Consider the following 19128-nt stretch of genomic DNA (forward strand, 5'->3'; position numbering starts at 1 on the left):
ACTCTAGTTGATTCAAAACATTCCCTCTTAGGCCCTTAAATGTCTCTGAAATACCACCTACTTTATCTTCTCAACCTTCTTGACCTTTCTCCAGGCAGGAGAAGAGAAAAGAGGGGGATGATAAGAAATTCACTAACTCTTATTAAAGTTTACCATAGATTAGGTGCAATTGACACATTTTCATTTAATTTTCCCAGGGCCCCTCTGAAGTGAGGATCATCTTCTAGATTTTAAAGAGAAACTTCCTGATGCTCAGAGAAGGGAAACAGCTTACACAGGTTCAGGTAGAGAGAAAAGTCTGAGCCAGAACTGGAATCCATGTCTTCTGACCTTTAGAGGGCCTCTTCTCTCTATCACACCACCTCTCTTATGATTAAGTCTTTTTATTCCTTTGAATCTCTCAACCTGAGCATTTATAGTATCAACTAACCAAAGCAAGTAATGCTGCTCTCTTAGTGCTTGCAATGACAGAGGGTCTTGAATAATTCTTAATATATCTGCCAGTGACTGTTGGAATAGCCATTCAATTTAGATAAACTTTTACACTTGTTTACTACACTACCTTAAATAGGGATGCTTGATGGTTCTTAGTGAGTATGGGCGACATTGTGTTGGGAGAAAATGCTAAAGTTATTTCAGCTGTTCACATCAATTTTGAATACAATGATTCCTGAAATCCTTGTTATCAAAAGCTATGTATACTACAAATTGTTTTAATTTATTCTGGAGTAATAAGAGGTGAGAAGTGTGTGTGTGTGTATGTGAGAGAGAGAGTTTTCCTGGCACACGTAAAGGGGGTAGCAAAGGCATTGCAGTTCCCACTCATCTTCACAAATATAATGCTGACCTCCAAGAGAAAGCTCTATCTCATATAATCCCTCCATGCCTTGAGTACTTTGGGGTAAGGCATTAAAGGGCATTACTCAAGCTAAATCTCACGGCTACCACCGGACTATGGATCACTGATGAATGAGCCAGCAGTTGGATGTTTAGCAGGCTGTGACGACTTTGCACGGAAATAGGAAAATTTATTACCAGCCTGCCACATCAGTGCCTGCCCTGCCTGCTTTTTCTCTCCTTCCCTCCCGATGTCTACTCCCCCTCCATCTGACAGCCAAACCCCTTCTCGACCCCCAGTTTCCCCTCCCCCGCAGAAAACTGATGGTCTCAACTGTCACGGAGTCCTGGCCATCATTTTTCAAGAGCTGTGGTACTAAAGATGATGCCGTTGGTCCAGGGCTTTGATTCTTTTGCTATTATTGTTAATGGCATTGCTTTCCACATGACCTTGCTGAGGGGGCTAAAGGGTGTCCATTCTGTGTGCCATAGAATTGGTGCAGCCCCCAAAGTACGTATGATGGAGGGGGGAAAAAAAGGAAGGAGGCAGAGGGAAAAGCAGCGGACAGGAGAGCCGGGGAGGAGAGGAAGGAGGAGAGACAGGGAGAGGAGAGGATCAGGCGGACAGGCGCAGGCAGCCAATCAGAGGCGCGCTCCGGGGCTGCAGAAGACGGAGCCGCGGAGCCGGGCTCGGAGGAGCGCGGAGCCGGGTCTGGGGCTCTCCGAGGACCGAGCAGCTGTGCCGTGAGCACTGCGAAAGTCCCCTCGCTGCTTCTCATAAATTAAGTTCCTTACCACCAGTTAGGGCAAGTCAGCCAAGGTAAGGCTTCAATAAATGACACTTTACTCTGTAGTGACATTAATATTTTTGTGCAATGGGGCTGCTTACCCGGTTCGGAGTCAAAACAATATTTGGTGAAATCTTCCTCTCAGGTTGGTTTCGCAGGATCTAGTGCGAATGGGAAAGTTGTAGCTAATGCTTCGTCAGCCTTATCGCTAGAATACATTTTTGTATTTTCTTATCCAGGAATGTTACCATAAAGCCTGTGAGATGTGAGTCTGATAATCTAGCTGGGTCTCTGTTTATGTTTATCTGTGGATGTGCTGTTATCTGCCCTGACCCTGAAGAAGTTGGAGGGATACTCTGCAAGGCACATTTGAATAGTGAGGGCATCAAAATTAGCTGTCATTTATGTCTATCTGTAAAAGTGAGGGAAAGCATTGTCAGAATAGAAACAGGGACGCTGAAATTGTAATTTCGATAGTGCTTTTTAATTATTGCCTTTCCAGTATCCTCTAAAATTACATGATATCGGAGCACTGAAGCTGCAGCAGACAGAGCACGGCTCATTTTCTCTTTTCTGTCTTTCATTCCTTTTTTTCTGTGAATTGCTTCCATAAATGCTTATTAAATCTTATGATGAAACTTTTACTTCTTTTGAAGGGCACTATAAATGATGCATGAAAAGGAATTAGGTAGGCTCCTGTGATCAGCAACACACTTTATTTGGTATATACCCTTATGTTTGTTAACTCTGACTCATTTCCCTGTCTTAACTTCCTGAACCTGATTTGTTGGGGTCTGGAAATAACGATTATTTTTTCTTAATTTTCATGTCTTATAAACAAAGTAAAATTATGCTTTACGCATGTTTATGTGCCTCTGTGTGTGTGCATGTGTGTATGTGTGTGGTGTGTACAAATGTGGAACTAGGAAAACCTGTCATATGTAACAGGTGAAAAAATAGAATTTTATTAAGTAGTTATTAAAGTATTTCCTTATATCAATGACTGTTGTATTTAATGAACTTTCAGATTAATCAAAGGTAAATCTTCCTTGCTATTGCCCTGCTAGAAATGAAGAAATACTAAAATAAAATCTTAGCTACAATTATTATGGTCTTTGGTTTTCTCAGGTGATGGCATCACTGCTTTGAGCTGAGAAAGACAGATCAGAGAAAGATTTTATTATGCAGCCAAAAAAAAAAATATCTAACTACAGTCTCTGACTGTGTTTTGGAAGCTTTATTTTCCACTCCGAGATCACCTACAGATTTTTAAAAGCAGGGGGCTTTCCTTATGCAGTAATTGAACTCCTCTGTTTTAGTAGACTTGTCCTATCAGAGAAAATATTTAATTCTAAATCAAGAGTTTGAGGTCCAGACTAGCTCTTGTCTGTACCTTGTTGGATGTGGGAGGAGGAAGACAGGATGAGATACTAGTAGAGAATTAGTTCTGTGGTCTAACACTGGTCCAAGCACCAGTTATCATTTCTGTTTCTTTCAAGCCTCCTGTTATGTATTTAATTCTGGATTTCCTGATAATACATTAACCTCATGTAGGTCAACCCATTTCTTCACTTAATAAGGCATTCATTTAATGGGCCTTGGTGGATAAGTCTTTTATAAACCATAGTGCTGAGGCTTTTTCACAGAGATAGCTAACTTAAGGGGGGAAAAATGACATGATACCCCTGAACAAGTTTGATCTCCTATCCTGACAACAAGGGGAGGTAGAAAATGATGATTTGCTATTTTAGATGCAACAGAAATGTCCAACTGAAGATAACCCAATAGCAAAGGAGAACATAATAGTAGAAGGAAGGGAAGTGACAGGAAACTCTAGCTGTAACTCTATCCAGTGAATGTTGAATATAATTAACTCTAACAGTTGGAGGCATGGTCAATAGCAACCAGTGCTTGAATAAATTCTATACATTGAGCAAACTGGAAATTATTATTCTTCCTGATGACCTATTTCAGATGGATATAATAGAATCATGAGAATGAATAGGTTATTTAGTCCAAATTTATAACTTCTTTAGATGAAGGGTGCGATATATAGTGAATATAAAGTACTTTTTTCGTTTGGTTTATATAAATGTCATTATTATGCTTTTTGTTGATTTTTGTGGTCTGTTGAATACAAGCCACATATTTACAAGTTTGTGTGTTCCACTTGTCCTGCATTTGGCTTGTTGATGTTTAGAAGACTGAAGTATACCTTATATATTTGCAACCTGATATAATTGTCCTTTAAAATCTGAACATGCATTTACACTTCAACATATCTAGGACAAAACATATTGAACTTATTGACCTGGCAAAATTTACTTGTCTACCCCTCAAATGCTCTATCTGATGCAGGGTAGTCGAGTGAAAAGTGGGAGAAAGAGATTTTGAGATTAAAGACAGAGAGTGTGTAAGGTGTTATTTTGCTTTTTTTAAAATAAGTAGAAGACTTCAAATTCTTTACCTTGCTTAATTATCTGCCTTTCTTGTAGTTGTGTTATCTGTGTCTATAGAACTACATTCTAGATTAGAGCTTCTTAACCTTGGTGCTATTGATATTTTCGGCTGTATAATTGTCATGAAGCCAGGGCTGTCCTGTGCATTGTAGGATGTAGCAGCATACCTGTTTTTACCCACGAGATGCTAGTAGTGGCACCCCCAAATTGTGACAACCAAAAATATCTCAAGGCATTGTTAACTGTTCCCTGGGAGATAAAATTGCACTCTTCTCCCTTTGAAAACCACTGCTCTGGGAAAAACCAAAAGATGTGTACAGAAAAGGGTCATGTACACACTGAGTAGGCAGCTGCCCATGTGTAGTTCAGTTTTGGTGCTCTAAAATCAACCTTTTTCTTGCTTTAATAATGGATTTGAACTTGCAGGTGTTTCATTAGATCCCTGACACAAAAGTATGAGTGAGCTTATCAGTATTATTTCTTCTGTAAACTCAGAGACTGGGTTTTTTGTCACATGCTCACATCTGTGGGAATAGGAGGAAATAAATACTGAGAAAAGGACAATGATGAGGCTGAAGATAAATTTCATTTTAATTTTTTTCAGATGACCCTTTAATATAAATAATAAATAAATGAAAGGTACTGATTCTCTCCACTCTGAAATTGCTTTCACTATGTTTGTTCATTTGTTTGTTTTTGGAGTATGTGTATGTCTTGGGTGTTAGGAGAGGATATTCATTCTAGTAATTCCATGTGCTTTGGGTAGTTTATAATGTTCAAAGACTCCAGAAGTAAAAGGAAAACATTTGGTTTAAAAAGTATAGTTCATAACTGGTGGTGATGTGTAGCACAATGGAAAAATGCACTGAGCTTAACGATTTGAAAACATGGCAGAATTTGAAGCCTGCCATCAATTACTTGTGTCACACGTCACTTGTATGTAGCCCACTTGTCCTCATCGGCAAAAGGGAATAAGAATAGACATGAGAGCCAAATAATACAAGGTGTTAAATGGGTTGTGTTTTATAAAGATCTACAGTAATGTTGGTAAACTATCATAAATTCAATGTCTTTGATGATTTATTTGATGAGAATTGACTTAGCATGCTAAATCTTCCAGTTATTCTAGAGTAGTTAAAAAATACCTATAAGAAATGATAGCATTAGCTCTTAAAATGTTTTCCATGGATGAAATAGAACATTTTCACTTTGAAATATGTGATTTAAAATTCTATGTAAACTTCAATTTCCTCTCTTAATTCCATCTTTCCATGTATTATCGACATTTATAATTTGTTGTAAAAATACAGAAATGTAAAACATAGAATACACCTTGAAATTCACTCTTTAACAGTAACCAGTATTACCAGTTTGGCATGTATTCTTAAGTGATTTTTAAATGAATGGAGTGATATAGATATCTACTTATAATTATGAAATTAACATAGATTTAAAACTAAAGAAAAGTTATATAGATAGACACATGCATTCACATAAGTATATGTGCACAAACATATGTTTAGATAAAATACACACAATTTGATTAATTATATAGACCTCATTTTATAGAATGATCACTCTTCTGCATGAGTATGTAAAGAATTCATGAATTTGTAACAAGAATCTACTAGTCCGTTATGCATAGTCTTAATATTTAACTAGAGTTCAATGTTAGGGACACACATTTGTTTGCAGTTTTCTCTTTTCATTGGGTCAGGTAGGCTACTGCACATTGATTGATGCCCCTGCCATATTGACGGTTATACATTTTGACTATTTCATATGATAGTATAGATATGCCATCATTCATTTCAGTAATCCCCTATTAAAATGGTGTTCTTTTAATGAAGTATAAAGAGAAGGCCAACACAAATTAAACAATTTAGTATCTCTATCATTGCTGATAGTGTTTTGATTTTAAGTGTAGTGCATGTTCTAGGAAGAGATCTCCAGGAAAATAAATAGACAGTGGGGAAATGTGGAGGCAAGTTTAAGAGGATTATTTGCTCTAGGGTACCCTCACATACCTGGATGTTGTCCTATAGATAACAGAAAATTCTGATATGTAAACTTCTATATAGCTGGGCTATGTAAATTTAGGCAACTTCTTGGTAATTTGGGAATAAAGAACAAAGTTTGATCCCTAAAAGTATTTGAGTGATATATTTGAATAAAGCAAATATTGCACTTATCTGAGTTCCCCGGGACTGACTTATTCAATATTTTACTTGCGCTGCATGGACTATAATAGATGAATTGCCAGTAAAATAATTTCAGGTTTTGCAGATGCCTCCACTGAAAAGAGGAATTCAACTTTCATTTCCATTTCATTTTCTGTTTAGGTGACCAAAAGGATCTTCAAATAGATATTTATTGTCATTATGTTTAGGCCTTTAGGGTCAATATATATGGCATATATAGCTATGCACAATCAGATATGACTGGAAATTTCACTTGATCCAATTATTTTCTGTCAGTCTACCTAATGCCAAAAGTATTTTAAATAAAACTGTCTTTTCTAGGTTGAACTCACAGTTATCAGTGGGATTTAAATGAAGACAAGATTCCATTTTAACCTACTGAATCATCATTTTACAAAGAATTTTTGAAACCAATGTTGACAAAGGTGTGATAAAACTCTTACTTACAGTTATTTCTGGTGCAAGTGAAAATTAATATACCCGTTTTGAAAAACAATTTGCAGCCCAGTGCCAGTGACAGGAAAAGGTGGATTCCCTTACCTGTAACTTCTGGGAATAAATCATTAGGAGGTAATCCATAGTATTGAAAACATGAAGAAATCCCTCAATAAGTTAAAATCAATTTAAGAATTTGTATCAATCTATAAAATGATAAACTTACGGAAATTGAATATATCAAACGATGCAGAATTTTATATATACTCTGGTTTGAAAAAAGATTTCAAGAAAATTCATTTAGTTGAATAATGTATTGAGACAAAAGTGTATATCCCTCAAATTTTTCTGTATTGTTATATTATCTATATTTTTAAACATGTGTAATTAGTACCTTCTGGCTACAATGTATGATGTAAATTTAAATGAGCCATGAAAATATAAACAAAAAATTATTTGCGTACCTTCTAGCTACAATATGTGATATAATTTAAATGAGCTATGAAAATATAAACAAAATTTTTGGTTGTATGTAATTTTGCTGTTTTTATGGAGAACCTGCTTATTGGCTGATTGGTTCAATTTAACATAGCAATAAATGAGAAAGCCTTGTATTATTGATTAAAAAGTAAACCAGTTCCGAGAAACTATACAGTGAGATTTTCAATTCTAGTGATTGCATTTCTAATTTTAGAAGATTTCTTATATTTTTAAAGCAAAAATAAAGCCAAATTAAATATTAGATTTTATTTTGCTGAATTAAATTCATTTGTGGATATTGCATTCTATTTGGGAAGAGAGATGGTAAAGAAGGGAAGTGATATTTTATATTACTTGTAGAAAATGATAATTGTTAAGACGGGAAAATAAAAGTGAGATGTGGAACAAAAGTTTTGAAGAGATGGGTGGTGGTTTGATATTTTAGCTATTACTTCTATGAAGCCCTAACCAAGAAGGTGACTTTGAATAAAGCCTTGGTGGAAATATGCTTATGAACAGTGTTGATATCTGAGAAAACAACTTCCAGGGAAGGTGAGAAACGAGAGCAAAAGTCCTGGGAGGAGAGCATGCCTGACCTATTCGAAGAATAGCAAGAGACTGGTTAACTGGAGCGAAATAATGGAAATGGAACAGAGGAGGGGATACTTAAGAGATAATGGAAATCAGATCATGTGTACATCCCGTAGATTAGTGTAAGGACTTTGCATTTTTTCCTAGGCGAATTGAGGTGGCATTCAGTATTTCTGAGTAGAGAAGTAACATGATCTGATTGATATTTCAACACGAAACTTTGGCCACTGTGTTGTGCTTAGACTGAAGGGAGGTCAGTTATAGAGCTATTACAATAATTTTGAGGAGAGATGATGGTAACTTGCACCAGAGTGAAAGCCAGTAGAGGTGGAAAGAAGAGGTTGGAGTCTATATTTATCTTGAAATAAAGTGGAGAGGACTTGGTGTTGTATAGGATGTAGGAGTGGTGGATGAACGTGAGGGTAAAGGATACATTTTGTTTGCTGTATCCTGAGAAACTGAAAGGATGGAGTTGCTATTCCCTAAGAAGGGAAAGAATTGGAGAGAAGCAAGTTTGATGGGGGAAGGAGGGCAGGCAGTAGATATGAAGAACTGAGCTTTGTAGATTTTTAGATTATGTCCCAGTGGGGATGGCATGGGATCGATTGACTACACAAGCGTGGAGTTCAGAGGAAATCAAGAATCATCACTCTTAGACTGCATTTAAAGTGAAAAAACTGAATGTGAATGAAAATATGCAGAAACACAATGGGCAGGACCTGGAGCAACCCCACATCTATAGGTTGGGGAAATGAAGAAAAAGCAACACAAGAAGTTGAGAAGAAGTAGCTGAAAAGGGGGAAGAAACCCCTATGAGTGAAGTATCTTGAAAACCAGGGGAAGATGGATTTCAAGGAAGAGACTGTCTTCAAAAACATTTTAAATTATTGAAATGGAAAGTCTCCAAAATGTATAAACACATATTCAACATACACATTCTGGCCATTTTCATTTTAGTTATAAAAAATTTATTTCCTTATTTTTCTTAAAAAATGGTCATCGTTGAAGGACGTTATTCATTATAATTGCTTACTTTTTTCAGACTTATCTGCTTATAGTACTCAATCATTTTGGAGTCAATGTGAGCCTGACATTAGAAACAACTGGAAAGTTTCTTGATGTCCAAAGGATATTGACACAAAATTATTAGCTTAATCATCTGGAGACTTTATTCATTAATATAGTTCTTCTCTTCTAATGTTTTCATTGGCTTTACCTAAAGTCTAATGTTACAATTATTGCTTTTCAGATCTGATAAATTTACAACATAAAATATATTTCATTTAGTGATAACTGAAAGTGTTCCCTTTTGCCAACCCCAAATTATTCTACAAATAATTATAAAAGAAGAGCAGATCAGATGCGAAAGTTTCCTTTTGCCAATAATCCAATTAAGGGATTGTATGTTTTTACTAGTGATACAACCTACTAGTGATTTATATCCACCATTTGAAGTACAAGGTAAATACAAATATAAATCTACAGTTTCAGCTGCAGGTATGAAGTGACGATAAAGTTGTGAAACTGATCTTTAAGCAAATATGCAAGATTACTATATTAGTAGAGTATATCAATGATACTCACACCAGTTAAAGTGTTCTCACATACAAGTATTCCAAGACACATTACACACACATAAGCAACCTTATGGCTTTATGATTACATTCTGTTTCTTAATCTAAATGGACAGTAATCAGCTTGAGGAACTAGCACTTTATCAACCACTGTTCATTTAGAATGTTTATAATCTCAGCTAAATTAAGTGATGTAACTTCTGAAACTCAGTTTTCTGAGAGAAATTACAACAATTTAAATAATGTATAAGTGCTGTGTGTGACTACATTGAAGACTAATGTGGTTGACAGAATAACGGCCCCTAAAGTTGTTCAGTTACTAATTCATGGAACCCGTGAATTTGTTATGTTATGTGGTAAAGGAGGATTAAGAGTGCAGATGAAATTCAGGTTGCTAATCAGCTAACTTAAACTAGGGAGATGATCCTGGATTATCCAGGTAGGCCCAATGTAATCAAAAGTGGAAGAAAGAGACAGAAAGGAGGTCAAGATAATATCTCATGAGAAGGACTGAATCTGATATTGCTGGATGGAATATGGAAGAGGGCCAGGTACCAAGAGCTTTGGGCAGCCTCTAGAACCTGGAAAAGGCAAGGAAATGGATTCTTCAATTAGATCTTCTAGAAAGGAATGAACTCATGCTGATACCCTGCTTTTAGCTCAGTTGTAACTCATTTCAGACTTTTGACCTGACCCTTGTCAGACTTCTGAACTACAGAACAGTAAGATAATAACTTTGTGTTGTTGGAAGCCACTGAATTGTGATACTTTGACACAGTGACAATAGGGAACCAATATAGCTAGCATCAGGAGGTGTATTAAGTTCTGCCTTTGTTTTATAAACAGCATATCATGTGAAATTTCTGAGAATAAAGGTGTAGAATATTATTGAATATGTAGTAATTGCACTATTAACCTAAGATTTATTGTTTGACACTAAATTGATGGAAAATTATAATATCAAATCTGAGTGATGTTTCCTAAAAGAGAATGTAAGCTGTAATTATCCCAAATGAAAGAAAATAATGTACCCTATGTGTATTCTTTCTTTTTCCAGTAAGTATATTGTACTGCTATTTATATGAGTTTACTGGTCGTCTTCTTCCTATGTCCAAATGTACTTTAAAAAGCATTAGTTTGTCTAACTGCCTTAGGTAGATTATTCATTTATGTAGCAATGCGAACATTAACACACAAAGTGAAATATAGAATTACAGCAAAATAAATAACCCTCTCCCCATTTACTTTTGCAGTGTAGGAAATATTTATTCAACTTCTGAGCAATACCTTTTAAAAAAAGCAAAGTTAATTATGATAGAACATTCTTTAGCTTAGAAAGTATAAAGATATAACCTGGTATGATTAACAAAGATGGATTTAGAATGAGAATATAGAATTCTGTATTCTTTTACTGATGTAACTACTTTTTAAATAAGTGACTGAGATATTGCTTAACCAGCTCAAAACTGTTAAACAGGGAAAAAGTTATTTATCTGAACTTCCATCATCTTGGTCTGAGTGCCCTGATCTGCTTCCAAAGGCCCTGGCTGGGCACCCAGAGGCAGGATTGACTCCAAGACACATGTCCATCCCTACATACAATCAAGTGCCGTTTTATTTTCCTCTAATATGTTTTGCTTTTCTGATTTATTGTTTTCATTTTATTAATTCCTTAAGTGGTAGGTGCTCAGCATAACAAGTCAAATGATTAGAAAGATTAATAACTTCCATTTCCTTTTCTTTAATCCCTGCTCAGCTGAAATATCCAAAAATTGTAATTTTTTATCCATCTGCAACCTCTCTGTGCATCTATGTAATGTGTGTAAACACATATATTTAAACATATATATACATATAGAAATATTATGATATGTACCCATTGTTTTTTTCAACTTTATTTTTTTAAAGTAAATGTGTTATTTTATTCAGGTTACTCTACAACAAAGTTTTACTTGACATTAGATCATCAAAACCTGTAGAAATCGGTATATAAATCTGATTCTTGCTTATCTTTATTACTTGTCTCTTTCTCTTAACCTGTTTTCAGCGCTGTTTCTGTCTTTATGTCCAGTCACATTGCATCCCTTTTTTCACTCTTCAATCTTATCCCTCTTAATTTGTTTGTGTTCCTGTTTTAGTTAGCTTGGGCAGCCATAACAAAATACCATGAACTGTGTGGCTTAAACCATAGGAATTTATTTCTCGCAGTTCTAGAGGCTGAGAAGTCCAAGATGCTGGCCAATTCAGTTCCCTGCTTTGGGCTCCCTTCCTGGCTTGTAGGCGACCACCTTCTCGTTGTGTCCTCAGATGGCAGAGAGAGAGCAAGCTGGTGTCTCTTCTTATAATGGTACATTCCCATCATGAATGCCACACCCTCATAGTCTCATCTAAACCGAATTACCTTCCAAAGGCCTGTCTCTAAAGACCATCACATTGTTGGGTTAGGGCTTCAACATATGAATTTAGGGGTTACACAATAGAGTCCATAGTAGTTCCTTCTTCTGTTTTCTGATTTTCAACTCTATATGATGATGATATTTCCAAACATCCTATTTCTTCCTTCTACCATTCTTGATTCTACCAGTCATTCTCTTTGATCCCCTCCAGTCCTCATTCACCCCTTTCTCCGAAGATACCTTATGTGACTCCTAAAGAATATAGCTGAATATTTTAACCATCTATTTTTCCTGAAACCCTTTAATACTACAGACTAAGTCCACACTCCTTCTCTGAAATGTTTCTGGTGACAATCATCAGTTAGATCATTCAAGCTACTTTAAAGCTCGTGAATATTTGCTTAGCTACTACTCTGCCTGCTGTATACCCTAAAGCGCTGAGAAAACAAATTTTAGAATAATATATATCGTAAATATATGTATATATATGTAGAGAATAATATATATATGCAGAGAATGTTATTTTTTTATCAAATCTTTTCCTATAATTATGTAGATTGCCAAAATCTGTGACATTTTGCATTATCTCTGATATATAAGACCATTTCTTTTCTGGATTTATTGAATACATTTTGTAAAGTGAAATTTAAAATTATTTGTTTCAGAGTTTTAAACAGAATTTCTGGAAGCTTCATTAAGAAAAATTTACTTTGAGCCATTTGGTAGTCACCTGAGTAATAGAAGGAAAAACTTAAGAAATGACAAGAATCAGTAGTACATGAACATTACTGGTTCGAAATTACTGAAGCGAGAGTCACCCTTTCAGATGAGATGCTCTCACCAACTTCAAAGGCAACTCTCGTGTGTTTGAAGATATGTAACAGTTAAGAAGATCTTGTTTCTCTGAGAAAGCATCTCACTCCATTTCCAGTCCATTCTAAGAAGAATTTCATATGTATGCAAAAAGGTATTTTTAACACAAATTTGGTATTAGCATCCTGAAGTGCTGACTCTTCTGAGTGTAAAACTGTGGCTTTCAGAAAGAAATTAACTAGGACACTCTGTCAGCATCCTGGAAATGATACCCATTCTCTTACTAAAAAAAAAGAAACAAAAACAAATGCCAAACATTTAAAATGAAAAAGCAACACATAACTCAATGAGAAGGCTAGATTTTTCTAATCAATAAACTCTACAAGAATAGTTCATTCTTAGCTAATGTGTGTTTATCTCTCTAATTTATGAACAACAAAAAAAGCTTTATTTGTAAAACTACAATTTTCTAACAGACATAAAATATTTAAAATAAGAATTTCTTCAGATTGTATTTAATTGTTATTGATCTTTCTGCTTTATCTAAATGCTCAACTCAGAGCCTGCCCTTCAGATGTTTATCAAAGTACACATTTCCCCTGGAAACGTCACGGTTTACTTTTCTGTGTATTAATTTTTCCTCTAATCCCAGTACATTTTCTCCAATTTATTGCATTTCATTAAAAAATTGCTACGTAAGGAGATGATAATTTTATGAAATATATAAGTAGCACATTTTGGCAAAATGTTGCAATGGATAAAAAGTGAATTTAGTATAATTTTTTATAGAGTGTAGAGACTTGATATGCTGAAAATTTTCATAGAAATTATCTAATTTATACTTTGACCTCAGATTTTAATTAACATTGATTTATTTAAATTTATAATTATATATAAGTATATAACTCCCCAGACCCTCCCTCCCTTGGCTGCATCATTGAATTATCCCTTCCGAGTTTATAATTTGTATGTACACAGTTAGCCATGTTAACTGGAAGTCTTTCCTGGAACCTCTGTAGGTTGGGCAAGTGTTATTAGCTTCATTTTGTATGAGAGTAAACTGAACTCATACAAATTCACAGATTTGCCCAATGGAGCACATTTCATAATAGCTGAATCAGAATGGAGTCCTGTCCTCTTCCATCTGTCATGCCTCTCCACCACCCAGCCTCCATACCCCCTTGACCCTGGATCTCAGCTGATGGCCTTGCCTCACGTTACAATTATAAAATTTCTAAAATAAATGGGACGATTATATCTCATGTCACCTCCACCAGATCTGTGTGCAAACTGGTATCTATACTCTAATCCCTTTTCTCTGACCAAATTGTAATTAAGGAACACCCCTGTTATTATCCACATGCTGTTGTTAGGTTTCTCTCCCCAGACCCTCCCTGACTCCTCCCCTTATTTGGCTTCATCATCAAAGTATCCCTTCCTAACAGAACATTCCCCTAAGTGTGCTCTGGTTAACTCTCATCCTTAACAAAGTACCCCACTACACATTTATGATTCTGAGATTTAACATATTTCAGTCCTCACAAGTGATGCCACCATTTACACAAATCAGAAAACTAAGAGATATTGTTTATATCTTCCTCATCCTTATTCCTCACATCACTACCAAGGTCTATATATTCTACCCCTAAAATATATTTAAAATGTGTTCATCTTTTGTCTGAAATGTCCTTCCCTCATACTTCTCTAGGGCTACCTCTTTATCCTTCATGCTTAATCTCATCCTATTAAAAATAATGTCTTCATATAGTAGCTCTCTATCATACTAGCCTATTTTCTCATGCTCTTCAGTGATACTCTTTAGTTATTAGTTTACTCATTTCCTTTTTCTTACCTCCAATGAGAATGTAAGCCCTACTTAAACTAGGATCTTGCCTGTTCATTCACCTTTGGATCACCAATGTTTAAAATACTGCCTGGCACATAGCACAGAATATATCCCATAAAATATAAGAGAAATGTATTCATAGACTAAAATTTAAACAAGTCCGACTTTTTAAAGTAAACTTTTAAAAATTGTAATTGAAGTATAACATACATAGACTATAGTGCACAAGTCATAAGTGTTCAGATAAATAACTACCGAAAGTTGAGCGTGCCCAGGTAACAGGTAACTACCATCTATATAAAATAGAATATTACATGGATTCCGGAAGCCTTCCTTGTAAATCTTCACAGTCCCTTCCTCTTCTCTAAATGTAACCTCTTTTTTCTGACTTGTTACAATATAGATTAATTTTTTCTGCTATATTGTATATAGATAGAATCATATAGTATTATTCCATTGTGTTTAGCTTCTCAATATTACTTTGGTAAAAGTCATCCATTTTTTGAGTGTATTGGTATTTTATTGGTGTAGATTATTCCATTGTATGAATAGGCCACAAGTTATCCATCCTACAACTGAAGGGCATGGGGGCTGTTTCCAGTTATTAGCTGTTACAAATAATACAACTATGAATGTCCTCATATTTGAATTCTGGAGAACGTATATGTGCCTTTTTATTGGGTATATACAGAAAATAGAATGCTGTGCTATAGGATATGTATATGTTTGACATTAATAGATTCAGCCAAATACTTTTCCAAAGTGGTTGTACTCCCACCTCATTGTAAGAGACTCATTCTTTTTATTGTTAATCTTGTTAATTTTAGTCATCCTGGCAGATGTGTAGGGATATTAAGCCGTCTTTATTTTTCTGAATATTTTAAAACAATTTTTCAGCGGTAGATGCAGACTTTTAATGATTAGAAGTTTGAATTTCTGAATTTATGGATTTGTTAATTTTGACATTCCCTGAACATTTCATTGATTTACTTTAACAGTTTTCCGAGTGGGATGGTAAGAAGCAATATAAATACAAGGTACTAAGTATATTTATTTCACATGCTGAAGAAAAAATTATGCTTTGCAACTTGTGAGGATAATATATAAATGAGAAAAACAAAGGCTATGCTAAAAATAAATGAGCTCATTCATTTTGTTCATTGTATTTAATAACATGAATCAGAGTTGAAATACCATTTGTAGATAACGCCACCATAAGGACGAGAGAAGAATATCACCTTTTCTTTGTATCATCTGTTGTTAATTAGTGCAAAGATAGTTATTAACCACCAATGGATGGCAGTTTGGATTCCAGGAAGAAACTGTTTGCTTTTTTTATTTTTTTAACTTCAACACTTTTCTCTTTTTTGTAGTGCTTATACCGGGCACAGCCAAATAGTTGTACCATGCTTTCCTATGAAGAAAGCTCTGATAATATATTTAAACTCACTTCCAACCAAACTTTTGCTGGGGAACTGTTTTTTTTTTCTTCTTCTTTTCCTGTCAAAGTTTATAAGTAATGTGTATAATTCATCCTTAAACATGAGCTCTGGAATTAATGAGAAATGAGAAACCATTTTTATGAAATACTGATTTAGTGGTTATTTTATATTAGGAAAAAAGTTTGTTTTTAAGATATTTACTTATGGACAAGCATTTTGGACATTTGTTGTATTATACATTCTGAGTATCAGAAATTTGACTTGATTGTCTGATAGACTTGCATTTTATCAGTGAACATGCTTTTCAAAATTTGATATGTTGTCTTAAAAGCATCATGTTAAACTACGAAAGAGATGCCCTAGCAGTTAGAGATGGAATCTGCAATAACGCCACAAATTTTAAAAAGAAATTTTATTTTCCTGTAAAATAGAATCATGCCATTTTCAATATCCTTATATTATTATAAAAAGTTGTCTGCTTTACCTGTATATATCAAGGTATCTTCACTAGAAATTCTAATTGGACTGTTTTCACTATTATTTAAAATACCAAGTTGGTCCTGTATGACAGAACAAATAGACTTTTTTTCTTTTTAAAGATTTTATTTTTTTCCTTTTTTTCCCCGAAGCCCCCCAGTACATAGTTGTATATTCTTCGTTGTGGGTCCTTCTAGTTGTGGCATATGGGAGGCTGCCTCAGCATGGTTTGATGAGCAGTGCCATGTCCATGCCCAGGATTTGAGCCAAGGACTGGGCCGCCTGCAGCAGAGTGCGTGAACTTAACCACTCAGCCACGGGGCCAGCCCCCGAGCAGATAGTCTTTTTAATGTACTAGTATGCTTCTCAAGCTTAAACATGAGTTTTAAAGTGTAAATAAATATATCAAAACTTATTTTTCCTGCTAAGAATCTTCAAAAAGTATTCTTATGAACTGTATTCCCGTGAGCCTAGTGAGCTTAGCTTTTAATTTTATTCAGTTAGATCTTTTACAGTTGGCATCATTTTAGCCACAAAACTACATATCCTTTAAAAGAGAAAGTAATATGGTATTACTTTCAACTGCCTGAGATAATAAGTTAGAGTTGTAGAGAATTGTATTATATAACAATTTTACTATATACCAATTTACCTTCTTGTTTATATTTTAAATTTTTGATTTTCTTCTCAATTGTGATGTTAAATGATCAAATGGTTATGCAAAAGTGTAAAATGCTTAGCATATATCTTGGAACAGAAGGACATCCTATCTTATGGATAAATTTAATTTCAAATATCCAAATGCACAATATTTCTTATTAATACATTCTAAACATAAAGGCTACTGGACCATGGTAGTATCAGCCAATTTGGGGAAAATTACTTACTGTTTCATTTTTGTTTGTTTTTCTTTGCTATTTATTTATAATTTGTACTATAATTTATTATTGTTTGCTCATTGATTGATTTGCTTCTTCCTGTCTATCTCTCTTTTGCATCCCTTTGATTTTTTCCACCTTGGCTATGCGGTTGTCTCTCAGTGCTCTTGTATTGACCCTTTGCTTCTGGTCTGTATCATTTCACTCCCTTGTTCAGCTCATCAACTTTCATGGTTCTCATTCAGGTAATTTTATGACTGTATGTATCTAGCTCTGCCCTTTAACCTCTGATCTGATCTTTAGTTTCTAGCAATGAACAGACCTTCTCCACCAAGCTGATTTGCTTTTTCTCTCAAACTTACTAGGTAGATAACACTCTCAAATTTTTAAATACATACATCACTCTAACAAGATATTCATTTATAAACTATTTAGGACAACTCTTTTGCGATCTAAGAATATTGACTTGACTTTATAATTTAAATATAAATAATATGTGCTCTACCTTCTTTTATTTTTCTGACACCAACAGGATGTATTTTAAATAAAGAGGATGAGCTTTAGAATCAGTCAGAAATTGTTCTGAAGCTTGATTACATTAATATTTGCATCACCCCAGGCATATTATTTAATTTTCTATTTGTAATATATGCACAACACTAGCTGAAAGGATTAAAATGTTATGTTTCTAGCACAGGGCAGTGTCCAGTGTACAGAAGGCGCTCAGTAAAACCTGGGTCTTCATCATTTCTATTCCGGCAATTTCATCATTTGATTTTTCTATTTATAACATTGGCCAGCACCATGTTTTGTTTAAAGTCAGAAGTGTAAAATAATAGTTGAATATTTCTTCTCTAATCTGTTTCCAGTTCTGTCATTTTTGTCATTAGTGTATCTTGTAGATAACCGAATTTCCTGCATTTCAATGACTATCACTGGTCAATGTCCTAAATCTCTCCTGTTTGGTTTACAATAGCTTTTATTGCATTTGTTCTCTTTTTTTCCTTTCTTATTGTCTTTTTCTTACCTATTTTTTCTTTTACAACCTATGTGTTCTACAAACTGCTTGAGGGCAAACATCACATTAATAATTTCTTTTGTATGTCACCCCCACCTGATAGTGAGTTTATTATGTGGATGATACACATTTTAATTAATTGGTTTGGAATTAGTACATTCAATTATATTTTGACATTTAGGTCTGATGCATACTCAATATAGTTGTATTTCTTCATTGCCTAGGTGTCTTTATTATCTTTTATTTTAAAATGAACTCTCTCAAAATGTGAAACTATTTTAAAATGACTTTAAAATAGTTCATCGGGACTATTAATTAAATGCATGGCCTTTGTTTATTTCTTCCTTATTGATTTTATGTGAATAAGTCTGCATACAACTCTTAAGAATAATAACTTGAAGTTTGCTAATGGAAAAGAAAGTTTATCTAAAAAGGCCAATCTTTCTTTGAATTCATTTCAATGTGTAACATTCAATAATGAGAATCTATATTTAAAAAGAAAAAAATGAGGCTTCTATTTAATGATGTAGTAATCTTGCTACTTTTTTAGATCTTTTGATTATTATAGATTTGCTAAATATATCATTTTCCATTCTTCAGATATAATATAGAGGAAAATAATAAATCTATAATACCCAATTGGAATATAAAGTTATGTGTATAGCTAATGTAATATTAAAATGTAATAAACTTTCCCCTTTCCTATCCAGATTTATGGGCACTTAATCTTCTCTCACGCTGCCATATTTTTAGTGATTAAAGATTAGAAGCCCAACTAATATCCATAAAATTATGACATATTTTTCTCTCTGAGAAAGTGCTTCATTGGATATATTATTTATGTGTCATCACAATTAAATTAAATAACGTGAACAGAACAGCTGCCCAGAAAT

General features: G+C 34.4%; 1 protein-coding gene across 6 annotated transcripts in view; it reads left to right on the forward strand.

The window, feature by feature from the left end:
- The window catches only part of CDH18 (cadherin 18), a 909359-nt gene that overhangs the window by 465294 nt on the left and 424937 nt on the right, over positions 1-19128 (forward strand). Inside the window, exon 1 of one of the 6 annotated variants that reach the window (XM_070519845.1) lies at positions 1386-1657. The exons of 3 other annotated variants lie outside the window; for them this stretch is intronic. The gene's annotated coding sequence lies outside the window, so the exon portion shown is untranslated. Of the gene's footprint in view, positions 1-1385; positions 1658-19128 lie in introns of those variants that run through there. 2 more of the 6 variants (XM_044779467.2, XM_070519844.1) reach the window with 2 other exon arrangements.

The sequence above is a fragment of the Equus asinus genome, chromosome 10, assembly GCF_041296235.1.
Source record: "Equus asinus isolate D_3611 breed Donkey chromosome 10, EquAss-T2T_v2, whole genome shotgun sequence".
NCBI lineage: Eukaryota > Metazoa > Chordata > Mammalia > Perissodactyla > Equidae > Equus > Equus asinus.